The sequence below is a fragment of the Ixodes scapularis genome, unplaced genomic scaffold, assembly GCF_016920785.2.
Source record: "Ixodes scapularis isolate PalLabHiFi unplaced genomic scaffold, ASM1692078v2 PGA_scaffold9__187_contigs__length_104089568, whole genome shotgun sequence".
Lineage (NCBI taxonomy): Eukaryota > Metazoa > Arthropoda > Arachnida > Ixodida > Ixodidae > Ixodes > Ixodes scapularis.
Genome location: NW_024609884.1, coordinates 83,291,721 through 83,316,092, shown reverse-complemented (window position 1 = coordinate 83,316,092; position 24,372 = coordinate 83,291,721). Strand labels below are relative to the sequence as shown.

At 45.1% G+C, this 24,372-nt stretch overlaps 1 non-coding gene across 1 annotated transcript; it reads left to right on the top strand.

The window, feature by feature from the left end:
- The first annotated feature begins 23,976 nt into the window (after positions 1 to 23,976).
- On the top strand, positions 23,977 to 24,048 carry Trnac-gca. Its single transcript has one exon. It is a non-coding gene; the product is annotated as a tRNA-Cys (tRNA).
- The last annotated feature ends 324 nt before the right edge of the window (positions 24,049 to 24,372 follow it).

Here is a 24,372-nt window from a genome sequence, read left to right as displayed (position 1 = left end):
TCGAGAAAACAAGCTGAGATATCTTAGCTAAATTTACTTTACGTCATAATTATTGAAATAATATTTCGTATTTTATAAAAAGATAATATTATTTTTCTCTGTTTCCTTCTATTTTCCGGAAGGTAGACATTTCTCCGTTATTCGCTCGTTTTAACTCCCGGAGGAAAGAAAGAAGTTAACAAAAAGAACAGGGGGAAATGCGGGGATTTCTGCGCCCCAACTGCGTGGACACGTCATCGCGACGTAGGGGGATCGTCAGATTCTAGCTGACCGCGTGCGTGAACCCGAACGTTGGGGCGGAGCCTCAGACAAGAATCATTCTAGTTTGAGGCTCCGCCCCTTATTTCTCGACACGTCACAACTCGAAAGGTACCCGTTTGCGACCAGAATAGCACCCCTGGTAAGCACACTTACTATGATGCACAGTGGTCCCGTTGACTTGTGGCGTAAGCTAACGTAACGTAACGTAAGAAAACGGGGCTGTGTGAATCAGCCTTTAGGTCATGGGGGCACTTGCTTACGTTTTCTTACATTATGAATCACCAAGGCATCCGTGCTTCGCATGGGGCGTGCAAAGCGCTTCTTCAGTTCATTGCCACGCTTCATACGAAGCACGAATGTCGCGGTGACTCTCGACCTAAGCCCTCGTAATATACCGTAGCGTAAGAGAACATAACGTAGCGTTAGAGGCCTTTATCCTTCCGGGGGAGTTTCCTTTCACAGGATGTCTCCACGTGGACTACGTGGACGTCGCAGTAACGGGACTTGATGAGCGATTCTGACAGATTTTCGAGAGCGAGCGGACTGCGAAAATGATGGATTTCGGCCCTAGGCCGTGGCAGTGAGTGACGGGGCAACATCGGGGTGGAGGTTCGCGCGCTTGAAACCTGATGTCTTTGACAGGAGCGTGCCAAGTAGTTTTCCCCTTCCCGATCAAATTGAGTTGGTTCAACTTTTTTCACAATACACATTAGCAAAAAAAAAAAAAAAAAAGTCAGGTGTATAGGGACTTTTACTAAACCTATTTTCCGCGGAGGTGCACAAGAACAATGATCGTCAAAATTCGTGTTTATACTCGTTTTCACTTCAAGAACCGTAGTATAAAAAAAATTGTAGAGCCTTTCCACCTCACGTGAAGATGGAGGACCAGCGAAGCTGTCATTTTTACGACGTCTAGGACGATGCCTAGAGGACGACGTCTAGGACGACCTCTCGGACGACCTCAAGGATGACTTCTAGGATGACCTCGAAGACGATGCCTAAAGATGATAACAAGGGATCAGAGCTTGCTATCTAATAATGCCGAGGAAGGCTGACTCACGGTGGTTGCCCCCTCTTTTTATTTTTATGGATTCATACTTGCTACGACCAATGGGGAGTTTTTTGTCAACATCCGCGGATCCATTTTTTTTTTCCAGATTGTAGCGCATAACAGCTTCGCTGTAAGAGTCTCGCTCCTCGTGGAGAATGACTGATTTCCCCCTTTATGTAGAGAATTAAGGTAAAGACGCTTTAAACACGCGCCAGATTGAGCCGCCATTGCCGACCTTCTCTTGTCTTACCGAGATGCCAAGCCACTGAAGTGGGCGTTGACGAACCTCCACAAAGGCCTATGCTGGGGAGGACACAGTAGAAACTAGAGTGGCAATAGCCTGTCCTGCTGTGGGAATGATGACGTAAAGCGAACGGAATAAGAGAAAACACAAACTGAAGGTCGGCTATGGCGGCGCCCGTGCTCAGCTGCATGAAAGCGTCTATAGGTATGTGCATTCGAGATTAGATATATGTTATCTTATCAAGACGTGCACGCTTCAAAGGCTAACAGCATCGCTCCTTCCTCTGGCAACGAAATCTCGTAAGAACTACTTAGCGCGATGTATGAACAATGCGCAAAACTCAATTTTTTCTTGAGGTGAAAACGAGTATAGTTCAACACGTTGGATCATCGCATCTGCCTAATTTAAGTAGCACTTAAATTAAGCGTTCTTCTGCACACAGACGAATGCGTGCAATGCATGGGAGCGCTGATCCTATTTTCATGCAGGGTGGAGACTACACTACTACGTTAGCGTGGCAATCAAAATTGAAACCATGCGACTCCTCTCCATGGCTAAAAAGGTCCCATAATGCAACGCGCGCAGTGTTGCATGCAGGGAGTCTTAGACGTAGCCTACTAACAAGACAGAGTGTACTAGACACAGTCTTGTACAAATTACTAAAAAAAGTAATCGATTACAGTTACTATTACTCTTGGCTAAAAAGTATCCGATTAGATTACTTGATTACTTGACAGCAAAAGTAATTGGACATTACTTTAAGAAGTAACAGTTACTTTTCTGATTACTTTATTTTGTGAAGACTTACCATAACGCTCATAACAATGAACTACTTCCAACCTATGTTTCACATTTTCACAAGTATTGAAGAAGAAAAAACGGGTTCCCTCTTCGTGGTCGTTACACCTTCACAATGCGGATACAAGCATAAAATTAGTTTGAAGAAGTTTAATGATTGGGGCGTTCGCCAGTTCGGGGGGGGGGGGGGGGGGGGGGGTTCTAGATCTTGTTAAGCTTAAGCAAGAGCTGTCGCTCGAAGTTTGCGTCGCTCATTTTCCCACGTTTTCTTGTGAATATGCCTGCTGATACGCTGAAAACCTCTAAACAGACAGGCTGGATGGCAAGGCAGTGTTGAATCTGAGGAGGACTTTCTGAAGGCGAGGGAAGTCTTTCAGGAAATCCGTTGTATTGTCCTAGGAAGTAAAGTACCGGGGCACTTCCCCACTGCAGTTAGTCATCCCCGGCACAGAAAAGTTGAAGAAAACTATATCGGGGGAGAGTACGCAGTCATCTTGGCGTCTCGATTCTGGTTCCCCGTAGCATGGGCGGTTCACCTCGTCCTTGAGCAGTTGGGTTAACTCCTGCCGCCTGGCATCGCCATGGACCCATCCCACTTTGAATCGGAGGAGCATGACGGACGCTAGTAGCAACTCCCGGTCATCCTGCAGATGACCGAACCTGTATAGACAAACAATCGCATCCGATATGTAACAGCATTGCCGAACACAACGTATATAACGCTTTCTTTCGAAACATACCTGCTCCGGATGCTATTAAAAAGTGAATTCCCCAGCGGAGCAGAAAACTGCAAGCCTGCAACCAAAAGGGGATTGAGCCGCAGCTCCAGGATTGTGATGGTTGGCAGAAGGTACCCCATGTGCATGTGATCGTCCTTTTGAGGACATCGATCGCGCAGGCGAAGGGCTTCATGACCTGTAGAACATGAGATAATAGGTTAAGTACTTATAGACATGGACGCCTAATATTGATATGACGGTAACTCATCACCGGAACACTTCCTCTTGTGAAACGTATAATAATAGCTATGGTTTCCAATATATAAATATAAGTGATAAAAAAAAAACACCACCATTTTTGAAGTGCTCGCAAAAAGCTGACTCACAAAAAGGGTGACTAAGATGCAGATAGCCTGACTGGAATTCACAAATAAAGTGGAACAACCCTGGAAGTTGGATTACAAAAAAATAAGGTGAAAGAAGCAGAAAAAAATAGACCCTGTTTTCTAAGAGAAGATAAGTGTGCAGGAACGAACGAGGATGTTTGTGGCAATAACACCTTCACATATTATCACATCTCTTTTGGTGGATTTTTGGGTAGACCAGAAGGCTCTGGGGTAGACGGAATATTGTCTCGTGTTGTGACATTATGAAAATGGTCGTGGTCACTATAACCGAGAAGGACATTGTTAACTCTTTTCTGTGCACTTCCCACACTAAAGGATTTACATATTTCAGACCGCATGAAGGGAACTTCAAATGTAGTTTAAATAAAGGTATTAAAAAAAAAAGATTTTCAGAAATATATATTTAGTACTAAGTAAAAAAAAAAGAAGTGTATATTTTTGGTCCATTTTTTGTGTACTTACAATTATGAACTCTACTTCAAATACACTCAAATTAGAATGTGGTAAATTTCAAACGCCTCCGAGTGACGATCCGGAGTCAGTCTCGCCCCAGCGCTCAATCCTGCTGTTTCGCCGACACTGACGCCTGCAACGCTAGCCTTTCTTTTTTTTTTTTTGTTTTTTTTTGTTTTGGGCGCAAGTTCGCTTCGTTAAACGTTTACTTTCTTCAGTTATTCGCCACTAATATCCTGCTCCTTATAGTTGGACTACCTGAAACAGCCCTACGATACTTTTTTTTTTCTTTTCCCGTTTTGTGTTGTTGCGTGCTAATATACCATTCCGGTAAACCAGATTTGCGCAGCTGTATAATTTCCGTTGTCACTGGCGTCGATACAAATTACGCAATACGGGAGTATCTTCAAAAGTAAATGAATTACATTTCTAATTATTTGTACTCTACTCAAGATACCTTACAGTGAAAGTAACTTGAGTAGTATTTTAGATAGTTTATGAAGCAGGTATTTAGTAACTTAACTTAAATACTTTTATCAAGTATTTTGTCCAACACTGAGCGTAGGGCCCCTGGTATGTGGGAAAAGGGCAGTAATTCATATGGCTTGGCGCCTAAAAGCACGAAACAAATACATTTTCTTTTTAAATCTTGGGAAGATGTAACGATCAAGGTAACTACGTTAGCCGTTACTCGAAATAATTAACGTAAGTACGTTATCCCTTATTGTGTTAAAAATCGAACAAGTACACTCTCCGGCAATATGAAAGACCCACTGGGAGCGCGTGGCCGAGGCGGTGGCTGGCGGGGGCGCTGCGAGCCCTCCGGGCAATTCCATTCTGCTTCGAGGGGAGGACGCTCACTCGGGTTCAGATAAAGCGAAACGCGCTTATCAGTTTGTGCCGAGTGCCGAATGAGCGTCCTCCCCTCGAAGCAGAATGGAACTGCCCGGAGCGCTCGCAGCGCCCCCACCAGCCACCGCCTCGGCCACGCGCTCCCAGTGGGTCTTTCATATCGCCGGAGACTGTACGTTACTACGTTACGGCAGAATGTAACACTCCACCTGTAACGCCGTTACCGCTAACACTGCTGCTGATCTCCTACCCCTATTGCGGATATGCGGGTGCACAGCTCAATATAAAGGAACAGCCAAAAACCAACGATCGTAGCCCGGAGGTATAGCTCAGTGGTAGAGCATTCGACTGCAGATCGAGAGGTCCCCGGCTCAAATCCGGGTCCTCAGCTCTAATTTTACGCTTCGAGCAAGGCACACGCGACTCTTGACGTGCATTTTTATCCCCGTTCTTCTCCCCGTCTCTCTTCACATTTTGGCCGCCAGACTGCGCCAGTTTTCGCTGCATACTTGAATGGTCGGTAGCTTCTCTCCTTCTCCTGCGTCCTTTGGGTAAGGTCGCCCACTATGCAGTGGCGAATACGTTACCTCTGAGTCTCTGACCAACCTTCGTGTAAAAGAAGATGATGATAAGAGGCCTTATGGCGTGAAATGGCACAGGCCAAAGTGCGCCTCCGTGTAAATTAGCTGATGCTCTGCACGCCAGCGCAAGTTTGTCCGAACCAGAGCTTTACTGCACTTTGCTGAGAGAGACTTTGAAGTTTGTTGGCGAGGTTTCGCAGGGGATCCACGGGTTTGTGGCTGTAGTGTCGTCGCAGTGTCGCGGGACGTCATGATGTTTCGGGACCGCGTCGAGTGACACTGACGTCATGCGACACCATGACATCACGTTACATCATGACGGCACGTCACACGGTGCCGTCACGTTATGCCACAGCGTCGAGTGACATTGTGACGTTACGTATCCACGTGACACCCTCACGTAACGTGACACTGCGACTTCCCCTGACACCCTGACGCCACGTCACACCGACGTCACATGACGCGGTCATGGTTAGTGTGCAGTCTGATTGTGTGTAGCCTGGTCGCAACGGAGTGCAGCACCTCGGCTCTCGCCGCAGTTCATGACTCGGCAAGAAACTCGTAATGTCTGTTTTAACAAGTGAATACCGATGTAACTCGAGTCTATTAAATTGTTTGAAAATGTTCGCACTTTGAAGGTCGCGTGACGAGAGAATACCGTAGACGACTTTGTTTTGGCGGGCTCAATATTTCACGGGGCTCAATATTTCGCGAATATTTTGAAGTGCGGAATTCAGGAATATTTCGCGGCCAGAAAATTTCACGACTGAGAGTGATGTAGTTTGTGTGCGTTACCACGGGGTGATGATATATTCATGGAACACATTCTTTTTGCGATATTTTCGGCGTCGCATGTTTCGCTCAAATTCGGGCCTAGCGAAAATTACGTCGTTTACAGTATGCGAGCAAAGTTTTTTTATCTGTATTTAGAGCTTAAGTTTCAGGTAGGTATTTATGTACAAATTTCCAAACCACTCCGCTTTTAAGCGAGTCATTCGAATCTCTCGAATATTGTTTCGTTAGAACCAAAATGAGAACTAGTAATTCTGGGGAAAGTCTGCCTAGTATTCATTTCTAGGTATGACCAAAACATTTTGTGCTCTTTAAAATATTGAAACCTTTAACAAATCAATCTACGTTTTTCCCTCCCAAAAACTTTTTTTTTTCAATAAAAAACAACGTTAAAAACAACTGGGTGATGTATTTGGGACTTATGCAAACTGATCAGTTACACATTAAGCATGTAACTGAGCATCAGGGTTTTAAAGTACCTAGGTACAAGTAACTGGAAATCGGTATCTAGGTACTTTTATTGTACCTCAGGTACAAACCTAGGTACTTTCATTGCTCGGTATCTGTATCTGTATCTTAGGTACATTTTTCAGTAACTTGTAACTAAGTAAAGTTACTTTTTACAGGTACCTTTATTCGCTTCGTCAAAATGTTAGAAACTATAAATCTTGAAGAATTAACACACTACCATGTGCCGTTATTAACGTACGATTTGGGAGGCACTGACTTGATCGAACGAAGTTTTAGCGAACAAAGCCCCGCCCATGATGTTTCATCGAACGACACTTTAGCGAATGGCGGTGTTCATTTGAGCGAACAGTGGATTAACGATGCCGTTCTAGCGACACCAATTTATCGAATCGCTTCCGAACACCGTTTAGGAAAATTAGCAACCTGCGTCCTTCATCTCAAACCGAAATCGACTTCATTGCGTGTTTGAAGCTCCTCTGACAGCTATACAAGGGAGGAGATAACTTGAAAAATGGGCGCATTTTCTGTTGCCTGTATCTTGTCATGTCTCTTCTGTCATAAATACAATATAAAATATAATTGAAAATTAATTATAATTACAATCCTAAACAATGTAACATCGCCCCCCGTATGTAATAAAGTTTCCACTCAATAAAACGGACTCAATTTTGCAGTTATCAAAACAAAAAAAAGTTCCGAAAGAAAAAAAAAAAAAGGCGCATTTTTTTTTTTACTAGGAAAAGCAAAAAAAAAACACAAAAAAAAATCCAAAAGCAGCAACAACAACAACGAGGAAGCTTGAAGCTTTTCGCTCGTTGTCGCGAAGGTTAGGTGCATATGCACTCGACTCATGCCTTTCTTCATCGGCCGACGTCTTCTGGGCCCGTCGACAACAGCACCTGCTCTGAGGGCAAGAACGTCAACAAGCGAGTTTCGGCTGTTCCGGCGTGACATGGTAAACAGTGGAAGCTGTGGCCTCGGTGAACCAATTGGAGCGTGGGGAGAAGGCACGTGGGGATTCAACACCGATGTTGACATCGCATTGACAGCAATAAAGCACATTAATCGAATTCTTTTTTGTGTGTATCCTTAGTATAAAAAGCTTTACTTCCATTATATTCTGACAAATTTGGGGAAATAAATAAAGAATCTTTGAAGTATTTGTACCTGTACCTAGGTACATTTTTAAGCGAATACCTATGTACGTGCCTAGGTACCTTTTCGTATAAGTAAGTGTAACTGTATCTTAGGTACATTTTTGAAGTAACTTTTACAACCCTGCTGAGCATCTGCATTACTTTCAAATAAATGCATACAGTTTTTTACTCTTTTCCTTACATCAATCAATGGTGCATGCGCTCTTTATTTTTTTGTTCGAACCAGCGTTTTTATTGACGCTGTTGTCTGCGAAACAGATGGAGTTTGCATGACTGCCACTCAATGTTGCTTATCTCTGAAAGTGATAGCATCCAGCGTCGTCTGTTTGAATAATATCGGTCGGGGCATGGTTTTATCTCCTTATGTGAAACTGCAGAGCATACACTGAAGTGGCACTCAGGCAACGCGTGCTGTAGAAGTATATTCCCCGGTGCACGCATGAAAAAAAAAAAAAGAAAAAAAAAGAAGGTAAGAGAGTGATAGCGTATTTAGTACAAACAAATAACAAACTCCTTGTCAGCAGAACCTAATAACTAAAACTAAGCACTCTGTCGAGGCACTGAAATATCCATTTATGCTCTGTCTCTGTCCATGCTATATATCAAAGCTAAACAATTTTTTTTTTTTTTAATTTTGCATTTGATGCGAAAGCCGCCTCGAAATAATATCTGACAGTGCGAGTATAAATAAGCTGTATCGGGATCCTCACATGTCAGTTTTTGTGACGGCAGTATGAAATTTACGCGTGAACCAGTATGGCTAAAACAGCTACTTCTCTCCCTCTCGTTAAGTCCCTGTCCTTGTTTTTGTAAAAAAAAAAAAAAAAAGAAAAAAAAAAAAACGTAAAAAGAAAATTAGTTTGTGTCCAATTTAGACGGGCACAAAAGACCGTCTTTTTACTGATGTAATGCCGCCGAACGGGAACTTATTTATATTGCTAGATACTCATAAAAGATGCGGTTTCTAACCTTCAGACCGACCCGTAAACTAAAATTGAGTCAGGGGATCGAGGAAAGAAAAAAAATCCCAAAAAGACCTGTCTTCAAAAAGGGACTCTGCGGGTAATGTAACTGTGCCGAAATGAAAGCAAGAAAAAAAAAAAAAAAAGAAGTGACGTCTGGTAGGAACATTGTACCGGCCACTAGCCGAGTAATTTCCATATCGTCTGACAAGAGGACGTCTGACTGTAAGGTAATCATGCCACATTTTTCAACTGGCAACTTGACCTTAAGTTCCGTATTTGTTTTATGCCGGCATCTGCACTAGCTAGGTATTTCACGGCCTCGGTTTTTCGAGCTGTCATCGACACTCCAGTAAAGACGTCATGCATCTTGGAGACGTCAAAGCAACCGGATTTCGAGTCGCGCAGAGATGGCTACCTATACATGAACGCGCTCGCGAAAGCGAAGCTGTATCACCTGAATCCCGGAGAAAAGCTCACCGGAGAAAAACTCACCGGAGAAAAGCTCACCGGAGATAAGCTCACCGGAGAAAAGTTCACCGCAAAACCGGCAGATGCGGAGGAAAGCTCACTGACCATTGAGCGTATCCGGAGAAAAGCTCACCGATTTTTTTCTTCTTTTCATATGGAGGCTGTGGGATCATGCGTAACATATGTCAATTTATTATCATTAAAATTCGACAGCTTGTAAAAAAGAAAATGCCCCTTTTTGTAATATTTGTTAAGCTTATGGGTATATTGCTCCCGAATCAATAATTGCGGGTGAGTGTTTTCTGTTGCTTACTCTCTAAGCAACGAAAGCCTAACTGAAAACTTTATGAACTTGAAGAACAGGAAAAAGTTCGAAAACTTAATAATGTCCGCCTAAAAGCTAAAAATACAAAACTGTAAATGCCGAAAATCCCCAGGTGCATGCGCAACAACGCGGTGCCGGAAATTCTCTTTGGAGCTTTTGTTAACCTTTGCAAACAGGATTAAACAGTCAGTAAGTTGATCGAGGCATCTTTCTTCCACGAACATACACGTTTTCTAGACGTTCGTACTGGTGTTTCCACACGTTGCCTTTGTGTGATAGCGCCCCTCTACGGTGGGCCACCCATGTCCTTCAGAGCTGCATACTGTCATTGTTGTTACTCGTCACTGTATAAGAACTAATCTTCTGTAAGGTAGCGAATAGGGCGAGTTGGTAAAGGTTATGCATGACGAAAACCGCTCAAACGACGACGACGGAGTGAAGAGTACAAACACGACCGGACGAAGCTGTTGTCGCAACTAAAGTTTTGTTAGTGAAATTAACAGAAAGAAAATAGCGTAGCCGACACTGATTACATCAACAAACACCTACTTATCTATTAGGTACTACACAATATTTGGAGCTGAAATGGTTCACACACCGCTATTCATGTTAGCTCGCAAAGAACAAACCTCTTTATCTGACAGAGCTACCGACGGCGCACTGTCAGCTGTGAATAAAATGTTGAATTTTTTTACCGGTGTACGATGTTCTCATTTTATACTTGCGGCTTCATTAATATACAGACTGGGTGATTACTAATTTTCTGAGAAATTAGTAAATATGCCCAGCGAACTTCAAGAATATTACAAAAAAGAGGACATATTTTTAATAAAGTGAAGAATGCGAACTGTGTTAAATTGCCACGTCTGACGCAGCATCCGCTAAGTTAAAAAAAAATTGGTGAGCGTCTCTCCGCATCCGCTCAAAGGCCGGTGAGCTTTTCTCCGCATCCGCCCGTTTTGCGGTGAGCTTTTCTCCGGTGAGCTTATCTCCGGTGAGCTTTTCTCCGGTGAGCTTTTCTCCTGTGAGCTTTTCTCCGCCGCCCGTATCACCTAGGGTAGTTTCCCGTGAAAGGTCGGAGATGTGTCGTCTTAGACCTTGACACTCGAAATATGAAGATGAAGTTTCGTTGGCTACCCGACCATCTCGAGAATCGACGGGTCGCTGAGGCTACAAGCTGTCGTATCGGCGCGAAACGTCGTCCCGATAAGTGGTGATGCCCTGGCATGAAAAGGGACGCAATGAACGAAGTGAACGTTACGCTTCACTGCGGCATCGATAGAGACTTTTCGTAGACCATTTTGCCACTTCTGGTACGCCCTCCAGAACGAAAACGCCACTATTGAACAGACGCGATCCGGGACTCTGCAGGCAAGGCGACAGTTGCAGAGTCCCGCATCTCGTACCCGGTTGCGGAAAACGTTGCGGGACAGCGGAAACGATTTAGAAAAGTATTGCGCATAGGAGCAAACGCAAGCGCTGTGCGTTTGCGTTAGCCTTGCGTCGACGACGCTGCGCATGCGCGTCGTCGCCATAAGCCAATCCAAGACGCAGTTTGGGTTCCGCGCACGCGCAGTGTGGAACACGCAACGCCAACGCAAAGGCGCAGTGTTTGCGTTTGCTCGTGTATGCAATACTAAAACTCACTATTAATGCAGAATGGCATCCTAGCGGAAGCCCACTACGATTTTGTGTACGCTCGTGGCGTCGCGTCCCTGCCAAACAGCTGGGCTGGGTAAATTACCCCGCATGACGTCGGCTGCGTTCCTCATCCAAACACAATCCTGCATATGACAGTTTGATCCATCGAAATACAGCGGATGCTTTTTCAGAGGGCACCACATCCTAAACGTTTTGGATGCCTCCTTCTCTCGCCTGGACGTCCGCCCTTATGACTCGAGCGAAATAGGGTTGGTCACATGTGTGCCGCCAGCAGTGGCGTCGAAACAAAACAGGCAAATCCTTCGAACACTTCCGACGCCCCTGGCCGCGAGTGCAAAAATCCCCACTGTTAATCCTGCGGACGCTACCGGAGGGCCACTGATACTTGAGTAACAGCGCACGCAAGCAGGCTCCTTGGATCAGAAATCCGAGAGTCTGGCGACCAGACTGAGCCGCTCATGGAAGTCACGGAGGTCGTTGATGCCCGTACACATAACTCCGCCGTGGCGTTCACCAAATACCTGAAATATGTGGCGCCTTGCGAGTACGCCGCTTAAAGTGCTAGTCTCTCTTGGGGGGGGGGGGGGGGGGGGGGGGGCAGGCGCATCCTCGGGTTTACCAATGAAAACAGGTAATAAACTACTTAAAAAAAAACCCGCATGCCACACTGCGCGTGGTACATTATGGGACCTCTTTGGCCGTGGAGAGGAGTGACATGGTTTCGGTTGCGATCTCCCCGTTTCGAAGGAGTGCATCTCAACACTGGATGAAAGTAAAGTTAGGGCTCGCTCGCAATGCACCCATTCATCGTCATGAGAGCCCCCGTTGAAGCACGGACCTCCAGCGGCCGACAGGACCTGCCTAAGCTAAGCGAGGAGTAGGAGTACGGCCGGCCGCGTCCGATACGTTTCCTGGCGCCGCTGGCTACCAGTCCAGAGTGGAGCATGACCCTCCCGGCAAACGAATGATTTAAGAAGCCCATTGAGGAGATGAAACAGGGTGACCGGACCTGTATACCTCTTCTTCCATATGCGCCTTCGTAGTCCTGTCTTTATGCCCACAAGCTATGGCACATCGGGAGCCCCCCCCCCCCCCCCCCCCCCTTTCCCCCTCTCTCTCTCTCCCAAAAGAAACAGAACGTGCCGTATCATTTTAATCCTACTTGGTAGGCAACACCTATATTTTAATATAAATTTAAGAGAAGTCACGTATTCCAAACTGCAAGCACTAGTATTTGATCGTAACCGGATGAACGGGATGTCGTGAAGTGAGTTCGCAAATCGAAACATAAACTTATGGGCAAGGTGTTCCCAAGATGCTTTGCACGGCACTAGGCTGCTATGAGATCACCTCGATTTGCAGTACAGTCTTCTGCGTGGAGATTCTGAACGTTACTATTATTGGTATCTTTAGACGCGTTGTACACTATATTTTGACCACGAAAAAAAAAATGCATAGCCAACTGCGGGGCAGTTGTGTTGCGCGTGAAACGTTCCGGTATCTCTCTACTTCGGTAGTGCTTGCTTGGCTCGTTCGGTCCTGGCTGATGTGCGTGGGTCTTTGTTAAGTAGCGAAGGATTTTGTTTGTAATAAGCAAGATTTGTTTTAGAAAAGTTTATCTGTCTATAGTTGCGTCGGCATTGTTTTTTCGTGTCTGCTTATGTTTGTGTCGGCATTTTTGGGCGTTTGGTTTCAGACTTGCGGCAGGGGGTACGCTCGCGGGAGAGCATGAACGGGGAGTCGTCTTCCGCCCCCACGCGCGGGGGGCTTCGAGCAGCCGCGGGGCTCGTTGGAGATGAGTCGGACCCCGGTCGTTAACAAACGGATTGGGTTTCAGTTTGGGGCACCGGAACACCCGTGTCTTGGGCAGAGGCGCTTCTGCCCGCACTTGTGGCTTTTAAGCGGGTGTGCTTGTGTCCGGTGTATTTCGCCGTTTAGTGTAGAAACTTCGCGTTTAATCGACGCAATATAATAACTTAACTGGGTGGCGCCAACCAGGTGGCGAGGAAAGCGTGTAGTGACTCTACAAAGAATTTGGTTTTCACCATTGAAGTGTCGGAGGGGGATCACGTTGACAGCTAGCTCGCTGATCATTGGGTAAGAGTGTACCACGTGACAATGGGCAAATTTGAAGTGATTTGCTCGTCTCTGGAGGGAAAGGAGGCCTCTACGAGTCTAGAAAAGGGGCGCCGAGAGGATTCTCGGGGGATTCGGCTTTTGAAATCAGTGAGATTCGGCTCTTGAGACTGGGGACCAAAGTATGGGTTTTAATTTTGGGTATTTTGTAACGTAAATTACTGTTGACTTGTTGTCGTTTTGTTTTGAAATGAACGTGGCCACACTGGCCATTGTAAAGCAACCAATGTCGTAATGTGTCCAGCGGGATCGAACAACGTTTAGTTTTGTTTTCTTATTCGACTACCCGGGGGACTTTTATCAGGCGAACACCATCATCGGTCGTCACCATCCTGGCCGGCCCTCTACCTCGGAAAGTTGACTATCTTCATCGTTGTTTCGCTCGCTGTATTCCAAGAAGCCTGTGCTCAGAAAACTTCCCCTCGTTCCTCTTAATTTAGATACACATTGTTAGTACAAAAAAAACCCGCGAAATCTAGAAATGTCTCAAATGACTGAAAATTATATAGTCATATACCTCGGAAACATCAATTTTAAAATTTGCGCAAAAGTAAAAAATAAAAGTTAATGTAAAAAAAAAAAAAAAAATTTGTGGGTGATTACCAAACGTGCAGAGTTAGTGGCAGAACTATTTGAAACGAAAGTACGTGCTGCATAATATCCGTACTTGATTGTGTTTCAGCACCAAAAGCTTTCTAAAACATGACGCGGCGCGACTCTACGGCGACAAATAAATACGGCAGTTTCGGTTTGGGCAGCTGGCATTGCCGCGAAATGGTGTAGGCGGGAACCGCATCCTCGTTTCTAGGCCGACCCCCGAGTTCCGATTTTAATTTTTTTTTTTTTTTTATAAAGCTATCGGCCTAGATTTGAGTAAATATGGTACTCATTTTTATCTGTACTCCTTCATAAACTCGGGAGGGACGCTCTTAGATGTAATCTATTTTTGGAAATCATTCTAACGATTATTTGCGTAACCCAGCTAATGAGATTTTAAAGTCGTTGTATCTTGTTTAAATTGTATTGTCCCGATGTTTCTTGTTTAACAAATGTCATAATGATGTGCTGTAAGCTGTTACACTGTATTAAATGTTCAGACCCTAAAAATGTGCATGCGCTCCCACTTTTTTTTTTTTTTTTTTTTTGCACCCGAGCCGTTTTCTGAGCGCGCTGTATGAGCCGGAAACCAACATAAGTAAAAAGGTTACGCAGGGAGATTGTTTTTACAGGGTGTTAATTCATATATTTCGTCACAATTGCCAATATTATTATTACTATCATCATTTTTATCATTCATATCACTAGGGCCCTCATGAACGGCCCACGGCCAAAAAATGTCACAACCCGGCTTGAAGCCTCAGGTAGTCGTTCAGCATTCGTTTATGTATGCAAATGTATGCTTAATGTTCAGGGCTATTACCGAACTCCATTAGTGACCAAGTCTCTCTGAATGAATGTCTACATGAAATTAATCTCTAACTGGCATGACCTCTGGGAAATAAAACTTAACCAAGAAAAAACGTCGTTCATGCGTACCACTAACAAAAAGTTTCCTCAAACTCATGACTATAACTACTCTTGGTGAAAACTTCATTGCCCAAACTTTTTAAATATCTTGAAATTATAATCGCTAATAACTTATCTTCATCCTCTCACATCAAACGGTTGTATGCATCTGCGCGTCGTAACCTAGGTCTGGTGAGGCACAAGCTCAAACACGTGCCCTCTCATGTCAAACTTCTTGTTTACAATAGGCGACTGCAGGCAAGGCCACTAGCCGCCGCCATGTCTCTGCTTGTGCGGACAAGCCTGTGCAATTTCAAGCTTGCCAAAGCTATGTTCACCCACACTCATGGGGCGCCACGCTTGCAATTGTCTGTAGACTAATAAGATCTATGTTAAGGTCTGCTTGTACCTTGTGGAATCCCTTCACACAGAAAGATATTAACAAGCTTGAACTAGTTCAGAGGTCTAACAAGGCGGTAAGTTGTGCGAGTTGGTTGTTCATCTTCAAAAGTGTTTTTTGAGAGTGTTTCGGTATGTGGACGACTACGTATATGCTGTATAATGCAAACCAGAGCCCTAGCCGTCAAGGCGTGTGTTCGGGTTTCTTGGCCTGCTTTAAGGAGTGCTCCCCCTGCTTATCTTTTAAGTTTGAGACACCCACACCATTGCCGTTTTTGGACCTGAGGCTTACTCTTCAGCCGTCACATGTTGGTCGTATGAGCCACGTTGAAAGAAGGGGGTTTTGCCATACGATTCAGCGCACTCTAAGCTTGTGAAGCGGGTGATTACTATACGTCGTGTATGTGGGCTTCTCTGTTGAAGTCATGCCACCATAGGTGTGAGGACAGTCTACTGTTACAGGTGTCTAGGCTGACATCGGCGGGATACCTTATGACGTTGATTGTGGGTGTAAGAGAGTCCCTGATAAAGGTGTCTAGGGGTCGACTCAGTCCTAAAATTAGACGAAAACTGACAACCAGACCGGTGGTGGTGCCTTATGTCCACGCCCTCTCCCATCAGGTTAAGCGAGTGGCTTACAAGTATAAAGTGCCAATGGTGTTGTCAGAACCCCAGAAGGTGTCACGACTGAGCTCTGCTGTTAACCCAGGGAGTACCAGTGATTTTCATTGTGATGTTAACCACCGCAATCCTTTTGTCCCATGCGCACTAGGGGTTGTGTACCAGATCCCCTTCACAGGTGGTAGGGTGGGTATACATTGGACAAACAGGGAGGTGCGTGAACGTGTGGGCGAGGGAGCATACCCTTGGTCACCGTTCCTCCCCCGCTGGCCAATTTGCGGTACATTGCAGCAAGTGCGGCTGCGTATCTTTGTTCAATGACTTGACGGTCCTGGCGCGTAACAAAAATAAGACCGCCAGAGAGATTGAAGAGGCCTTCTTTATTTTATCAAAAGGGGAAGGAGAATGCTCGCGCACCGTCGGTGCATTTAGGGGACGATGAAGTCTTTTTTATCAAGAGCAGTGACAAGCACGCATGGCAAGCACGTAGTACAAGTCTTGTTTATCGGGTTGTATTTTTGTGTCTTGTTTGGTTCTTTACTCTCTCCTTCCGGTGTTTATTTTCTGGTTCACTTGAAAATTAAACTTGCAGTTGATAGTCACCGCTGTGTCCGTGCACTTTTTTTGCTCGTCCTTTGTTATTATATTTTTTGTTTTTTTTTTGTTTCCACTTTTGTAGTTTAGAGGCATGCAGTTCGTTTTATATATAATCGTTACCGCCGGCTTGACTCCCCTACTGAAATAATTAGAAATTACAAAATTATCGCTTGTGAATCTCGAAGGAATCTAGCTATACTCAGTTCACCCTTAAGTTGAGACTGCAGCTAAAGCTACAAGCCCGAGCTAGCCCGCGCTCCTAACTTTGAGACATTAATTTCTAGCGCGAGCGCTCGTTCTGCGGAAGAACGCTTCAAAGGAGCGACCTCGAGCTCTCGTGCTTGTGGCATTGGCTGCAGTCTCAGCTGAAGGGTGAGAAAAGGGGAAAGGGCTGCCCGCGCTTTTTTTCCTTACTGAGTGGTTAGGAACGAGCGAAAGACCCGGATGAACACATTGGACGCTTGTGTTTCTCCAAGTTCGGTTGTTTTCTTCGCGGCTTCCTCTGTTTTATTTTACACCCAGATGTAATTAGAGCTATCGGAATCAATGGCGACAATCTCCTGGTCATCGGGACATCATTGTTCGATAATAGACAACACGAATAACAACCGAAAGCGCAGGATATTGGCGGATGACTTCTGTATCGTGCACGGGATCCGACAAGGCAACTGCGGGTGCAATGTCTTCAAACTTGATCGCTTTCCAAATGACCAAAACCTTCGGCGGCAGTGGGTTGCGTCCGGAAACAGAAAAATACATTTTCCCGACGCCATCCTCTCGAGTGTGCTCGGAATATTTCGTGAATAAAGCGCGCAGCGAACTTACCGCTGTACCTTCGATGAACAGGTACGCTCGGAACGTGGGTGCAAGTTTTCTCCTGAGAATCGTCGTTTCAGCTTGTAACGATTTGCAACTTAATTTATCTTAATTCTGATATCTAGCAAGAGTAACATTGACTCGATTTTATCATCTACAACGCTTAGTTTAAGGCTCATTTGCGCCGCCGGGCGGTTGCTGGAAATTGTCGAAAAGTTAGCTCTATCGGTTTTCCTTAACCGCGATCTCCTGCGCGATATAAGAGAGCCTTGAACTTACGTTGACCGTCACAACGCGACTGGCTTCTTATTTTGCAAATTATCGCATAAAGTAGCTAAAAAAAAAAGATCTTTAATTTGCATTGCTGAAACATGCTCATGCATCGATTTCGAATTGTTGAATCAATGATCTACTCGCTCCGGCAATGGGCCCATCATGACTTTGCTGTTCTTTATTCTAGGCAAAGGACACGCTCGTCGACACGGGATCCTCAATTAAAACTTGTATAAACATCTACAAGCCGGAGGGAGCTGCCTTCGACTGTTCCCCGCAATGCGCTTATTTCACTCGTCTTTGTTGACATTGTATTTCATCGTTGTGGACAACACGAAACGCCAAAAATATTCTTGGCGTTTCGTGTTGCATCTGCACCTAAAACGACAAAAATCGTGAAGGGAAATTCTATCGCTGTAAACTGACACAATATTTTGAGTACTAACCTCCGATTTCTGTTTGTGGCGCGTTCAGTGCCGCCCTTCTTGGCATCGCCGCACTGGCGGATGCAATAATCAGGGCAAGGAACGTTCCAAGCGAGTTGAAAAACACCATAATCGGTAAACAAGAACACGGGACGCGCTCTAAGTCGGATACCTAGCACTTTGGAGCACCAACCAGCACACTCAACGCGGGAGCCGCGCCCCGAAGAGTACTTTCGCCAACGTTTCTAACCACTCAGCATGGCCGCGGAACCTGACGCTTGGTAGATGGCGCAATGTATTCAAAATGGCGCTACCCACCGCTTTTTTAAGGGCGCCGCCATCTTGAAAATAGCGGCGCCGACGACGCTGTCTAGCGGCTTAAAGCTTGAAATACTGGCTGGTTCTGGCTAGTGCCACTACACAAGCTACGCTTCAGAGTAACGACACTTGGACATATTGTGGCTTAAAATCATGGCTGCCAGTTATCTGAAGCTCTATCTAAAATCACAGGAAACACTTTTCCGTCCTCCACAAATGTTTAAACAGTTCGCGACAGAGCAAATCAATATTACATGAGCTTCCTAACACCAAATATAATGCTGAGGAAGTCGCACTTCAGAATCAAGACGATCGGCAGTTGCGTCTGCTCTGCACAAGCCCCAAAATGGCGGCGCCCACAACAATGTCGGGGAACGGAGTGCCAATACTCTAAGCGCAGCTCATTTAGTGGCTATAGTTCTGGCAGCTCAACTATGGAGCCTGGAACGCGTCTCCGACTGGTGTGTTTACCGGGTCCAAAAAAGTGGTCCCTCGATTTCCGCCTGATGACGTCATAGAAGTGTAATGCTGTCGCCGGTCCCGATCCTGGCGGCGTCCCAACAGCGGTGGTGTATGTGGCAGACGTCTGTTCTGCTGCAGGTCGCTCTCCAGTGTGGCAGCCCTTCGAAAGTTTCGGCAGCCAGAAATTGAGACGCCGCAACGACAGCGACACCCACGTTTGCTCGTGCTTTTCGTAAGCATTCGATCAACCGTTAGAATCGCAACATCCGACAGCTTGACACTCCGAGTTTTATGACGTCATTTGTTACCACTTGAACCACTTTTGATGTATGGGTTGTATATGACGCTGAATACACCAGTCAGAGATGCGCTTCAAGCACCTCAGCTCAGCTCTCTGGGTAGGCAACGCCGCAACGGTGTGGGCAGCGGGAGGGGGGTGGGTACTTGGCTAGACTTGGCTATGAAGGGCTAAAATAACTTCGCCGGAACTTGGCAGGTTGAATTGAGCTAGCTAATGACAGGTCATCACCATGCCTCGAAAAAACGAGGACAACGACGCTGGGGTGCTTTGATTGAGTTTCCACAACGAAGGTATATATGAGCAGTTTCAGACTTGTACACGTTACTGAAAAATAGTAAGGAATTACATTTACAATTACTCAAGGCTAAATTGTAATTTATTACAATTACAATTACCCTCCCATGAAAGTAACTGACCGTTACCCCCAAAAGTAATCCGTTACTTTCGTGGCGTTACTTCTAACATTATTGTCCTCAAGTAAGAAACAAAGGGAAGAGGATTTTCAAGTTCTTATTCTTGCCACCTGTTCCATTTAATGGCCTTGAGTATTTTGAGCATCAGCTGGCTCTCGAATGTCTCGTCAGACATTTTGCATTATCTCTTACTCATTATGTCGACTGCTACGCTGAACACCATTTTAGCTGAGGCACTGGATGGGAGTGCCATATTGTTCCTCACGAATGCTTCATGCTCTGCAGTGAGCTTTTTCAGCGAAGCAAGAGAAGTACTAATTACCTGGAATGTAGAGCAAAGCTTCGTCGTTGCAGCCGTTGCCTGCTATTCGAGAGATTTAGTAGGTCCTTCCGATACCTCCGATACCAGCGATAACGGTACCCGATAACGATATGATGCATACGCAAAGACGGCGGCGAAGTATCAGATATCGTTATCGGAGTCATCGGACCGATCTACTAAAATTCTCCATTCTCTAAATTGCGAAGCTGTAGAAGTCATCAATAGCAAAACATAGTTGTAACAGTAAGGTGATAATTAAATAGTAAATAAGGTTTGGCTCGATCTTCTTCTTGTTTTGGTTCTGAACAGTGCGAGCCTCACTTGCGACGTTGGTGAATAAAAAAAAAGTTTCCAGTATATAAATATAAGTAATAAAAGAAAAAGAAGGACGCTCATAACAACAATTAATTATAACGTCGGTTAAAACAGGGAAATGTAAACGCATGTTCGCCGTGTGTACCTTTCTTGGTGCCGTTCAAAAACGCACGGAGCACGAACCGACTGCAGTTTACTCCGGTGTTCTCCAGGTAGACGTCCACTGATGACACGGGCGGCAAAATATAGAGCACTAAGTAAGCCGCGCTATGGTCCACTCACGAATTTCACTCTCTCCTCAAGCCCAGAATATCAAGCCTACGTCAGCTACCATTATGTTTTATTTGTAAAAAAATCTGCTTGAGATAAGATGCGTCCTGCTGGGGTAAGTACAGGAAGAAGAAGAAAGAAAGACTATTACCATTTTCTAAATGCTCGCAAAAAGCTGACTCACAAAAAGGGTAGGGTAGACGGAGCGTTGTCTCCTGTTGTGACATTATGAAAATGGTCGGAGTCACTATAACCGAGGAGGACATTGTTAATTCTTTTCAATGCACTTACCGCCTCGAGCTTCTCGAGGAGGCGCACAATCACTTGGTGTCCACCTCTCCCCGTCTTCGATCGCAAAGAAAAAACAAAGGGACTAAAAAAAACCGGAAACAACTTGCCCCCCCCCCCCCCTTTTTTTCCGTGAATTGTTCATTTGGATTTTTTGACATTGATGTTAGGGTCTAAAAAAAAGATAGATTCAGGGGCTTGGTGTTGCAAAGAAAGGCTTTGCGGAACTGAAGAGTGCCAAGCCTCCCTTTGCGCTGGTCGATTCGCGTGACAGTGTCACTGCACTCGACTTTACATAAATGAAAAAAAAGAAAAAAAAAAAAACTTTATTTAAAATGGGGGCGGGGGGGGGGGGGTTGGTTTTGACAAAAAAATGTAACGGATTACAAGGAATCCGTTACGTCAAAAATGTAAGGGAATTACTTTAAAATTACTGTAGAAAATATGTAATTATTCCGTTACAAAGTTACTGATAAAAGTAAGGGATTACAAGTAATTTCGTTACTTGTAACGGATTACGTACAAGTCTGAGCAGTTTAATGTAGTCTATGCAGATAGGCTCTTGGAATTTGATAGCTGCATCTTGAGTAATGGCACGTAGACATTTTCATACCCTCCACATGCCATGGAGCAATAGCACACCCTGCAGTGATAACTTAATCGGAGCACCTGCACCGGATTGGAATCGGTACTCTTGCCGCAGACGAAGTAGCCGTGAGCATAAACGTGACGATGAGTCTGATACAAAGCCCTCGCGATTCATGCTCGCAATCGACTGACTTTATAAATAAGGATCCTTGTAGAACGTCTAAAGCTCAATAACATTGCAGCCACACTCGCGCTGCAGCGTTTTGTACTCATCGCGCATTTTCCGCGATTGTTCTTAGTCTTATTAAAATTATTTGGGCACACGACAACGACTCAGTGATAGCCAGACAACAGTAGATTTTGGAAATTGTAACACGGGAAAAAGAAGCATCTTGAACTAACTCTCGCACGACGTCCATTTCTAAGCCTTTTCGCCCGTAGCTTTGGCGGTTACATATCCTGTGTCAGCGGGCAATCCAAAAATGCACCGGGGCGAAAATACGTCAGTTAAGCGCTGGTAGGAGGTTATGCGAAAAATGTCTTTAGGGAGTATTCACTGGTGGCCATAGCTGTATGCGCAACCGCGCAACTGATGAGCGCGTGCTGACAGCGAGCTTCCACAGTTATTTTGCAACATGCGTTCCGCACCATCAAGACTGCCAGTCTTAGCAGCCTAATAATGTGAGCTCGTTCTGAGCATGCACTCTAAACATCGCCCTCAAATATGGCGTCCAGTGAATACCCCCTATAGGGAGTATTCACTGGACGCCATATTTGTGGGTGCCGTTTAGAGCGCATGCTCAGAACAAACTCGCATCAATAGGTTGCTAAGACCGATACTCTTGATTGTGCGGAATGCACGTTGCAAAAGAACTGTGGAAGCTCGCCGACAGCACGCGCTCAACATTCGCGCACACAGCTATGGCCGCCAGGGAATACTCCCTATAGGTTTTTATAAACTCTGGTAAAACCAACATCCAGCTTAAAACATCAATATGTTTTCAACCATCCTTGACTAGACAAACTAGACATGATCATCGCCCCAAAATAGTTCGTATTTTGATCACACAATGTATCAAAACATTTCACATGCAGAGAGGAAAAGAGAACACGAAGAACAGAGCGCTGAGTCCCAACCACAGTGTAAGATAATACTCTTCAGGTGAGGACAGCGCGCTCCTCGCGCAGTGCAGATAAAGTTCGCATTTCACTCTCTGTCTTTCTCTCTCTCACTATGGTTTCAAGCGGCGCCGGCAGATGACTCGTCGACCCGTGGGCACGGCAAAGACGGCTCGTGCCGCCTCATGCTCCACAGGCGCAGAGCTCCAGCGAGGTTGTCGCTCGTGCCGAAAGACCACGGTGTACCGGGGTGTCATGGCAACGCGATAATTGTTTTCGCTCTCACACAGTTTCGCCGTTTGGCCGCCAGCGACACTGTCAGCCGCGGGAACGGTGACAGCGGAATGATGCTGCCTTTCGGATGCCTGTCGGACGAACACTGTCTGATTCCTCGCGCCGCGCGTTCAGCCCCGCCGTGTCCTCACCTAAAGAGTGTATCTTATACCGTGGTCCCAACTGATGTATTGGGAAAAAAAAGAGGAAGACGAGGCATCAGAAGTGAAACACACACACATGATTAAAATTAGGAAACCCTTTGCCCTGTGTCTGTGTTTTATTTCTGATGTTTCTTCTTTGTCTTTATTTCACAATACATTAGTTGGGAGTCGGCGCTCTCTCCTTCGTGTTCTCTTCTCTTCCTCTCTGTTTGTGCGCTGTTTTAATATGTCGCCTACGTACTCACTAGATCAACTCTCCAAATATCACTCTCACCAATGCTTTTGAATGCTCTTCCTTTCACAGAGCCATAACAAAATGAAGGACCTGCCTCCTCATATATTTACTTCAGACAATGTACTTGAATAAATTGAATGTCTATTTTTATGTGTCACTGTTGTTTTGTGCTTTTTCATACCCCCCCCCCCTTGTTGCACCGTGTTATATGTGGTATTTTTTGTGTAACTTTTTTGTGTTTTATATACATCTTTTTTACACTTTCTCACACGTTCTCTTTTGCCTCTTGTATAGCATTGTAAATATCTAGTATTTTCATTACGTACAAACAGTACATACGCTCCTGCTTGGGCCAACATATTGGCCTGCAGTCTTGTAAATAGATAAAGAAAAAAAAAATCCTACATTGTGTGTACCAGGCACGTAGCCCGGGAAGGGGGGGGGGGGGGGGGGGGGGGAGCCCATGGGGCCCGGCCCCCTCCGAAAATTTTCCATTTTGCTGGGGCCTCCTCTCCCCCTCCCCCTCATACAGCATTTTGTCATGGGCGACACCACCGCACCCCGCATCCCCCCCCCCCCCCCCCCCACCACCAAAGGAAAATTGTAAGTACGTACGTACGTGCCACATGTTGTATTAAATTGATCCTCGCAATCTGTCAATTTATCCGATTGTACTGTACTTTGAGCTGATTTCACTCGTGGTTATTTATAGTGTATAACGAGAGATAAAAAAAGAGTGAATTCAATACGCAAGCAGGTTTTCGCAGTCATTTTTTAAATTTTATTTTACGTGCACTTTTTTTTTTTCGGAGAAAAGAAATAAGTCAGACACTCAAAACCCAAACCAACGAAAAACCTGCATTAAAAAAAAAAAAAAAAAAAAAAAAAAAAAATGAGGGGGTGCATACACTTTCCCTTCTGCTGCTCGTGGGGGTATAGCTCAGGGGTAGAGCATTCGACTGCAGATCGAGAGGTCCCTGGTTCAAATCCGGGTGCCCCCTCTTTTTGGATTCGCTGTACTCTCAGCAAAAAAGAACACTGTATAAGAATATATATATTTTTAGTTACCTGAGACTGGCTGGAGAACGAGACAAATCCGAAGCGGAAGAGAAAGGCACACAAACACACAAGGCAGCGTATCAGACTCAGGAGACTTTTTTCTTTATTAAGTAGCATCTTCATACATAAAACATTCGCAAGGTCTCCAAACCAACCCCCCTCACACAACCAGACTTGTACGTAACGGGTTATAAGTAACTGATTACTTTCATACAATTACATTTTATTGTAACTTTTACCGCTTCAGTTACATTTGTTCCGGGTTA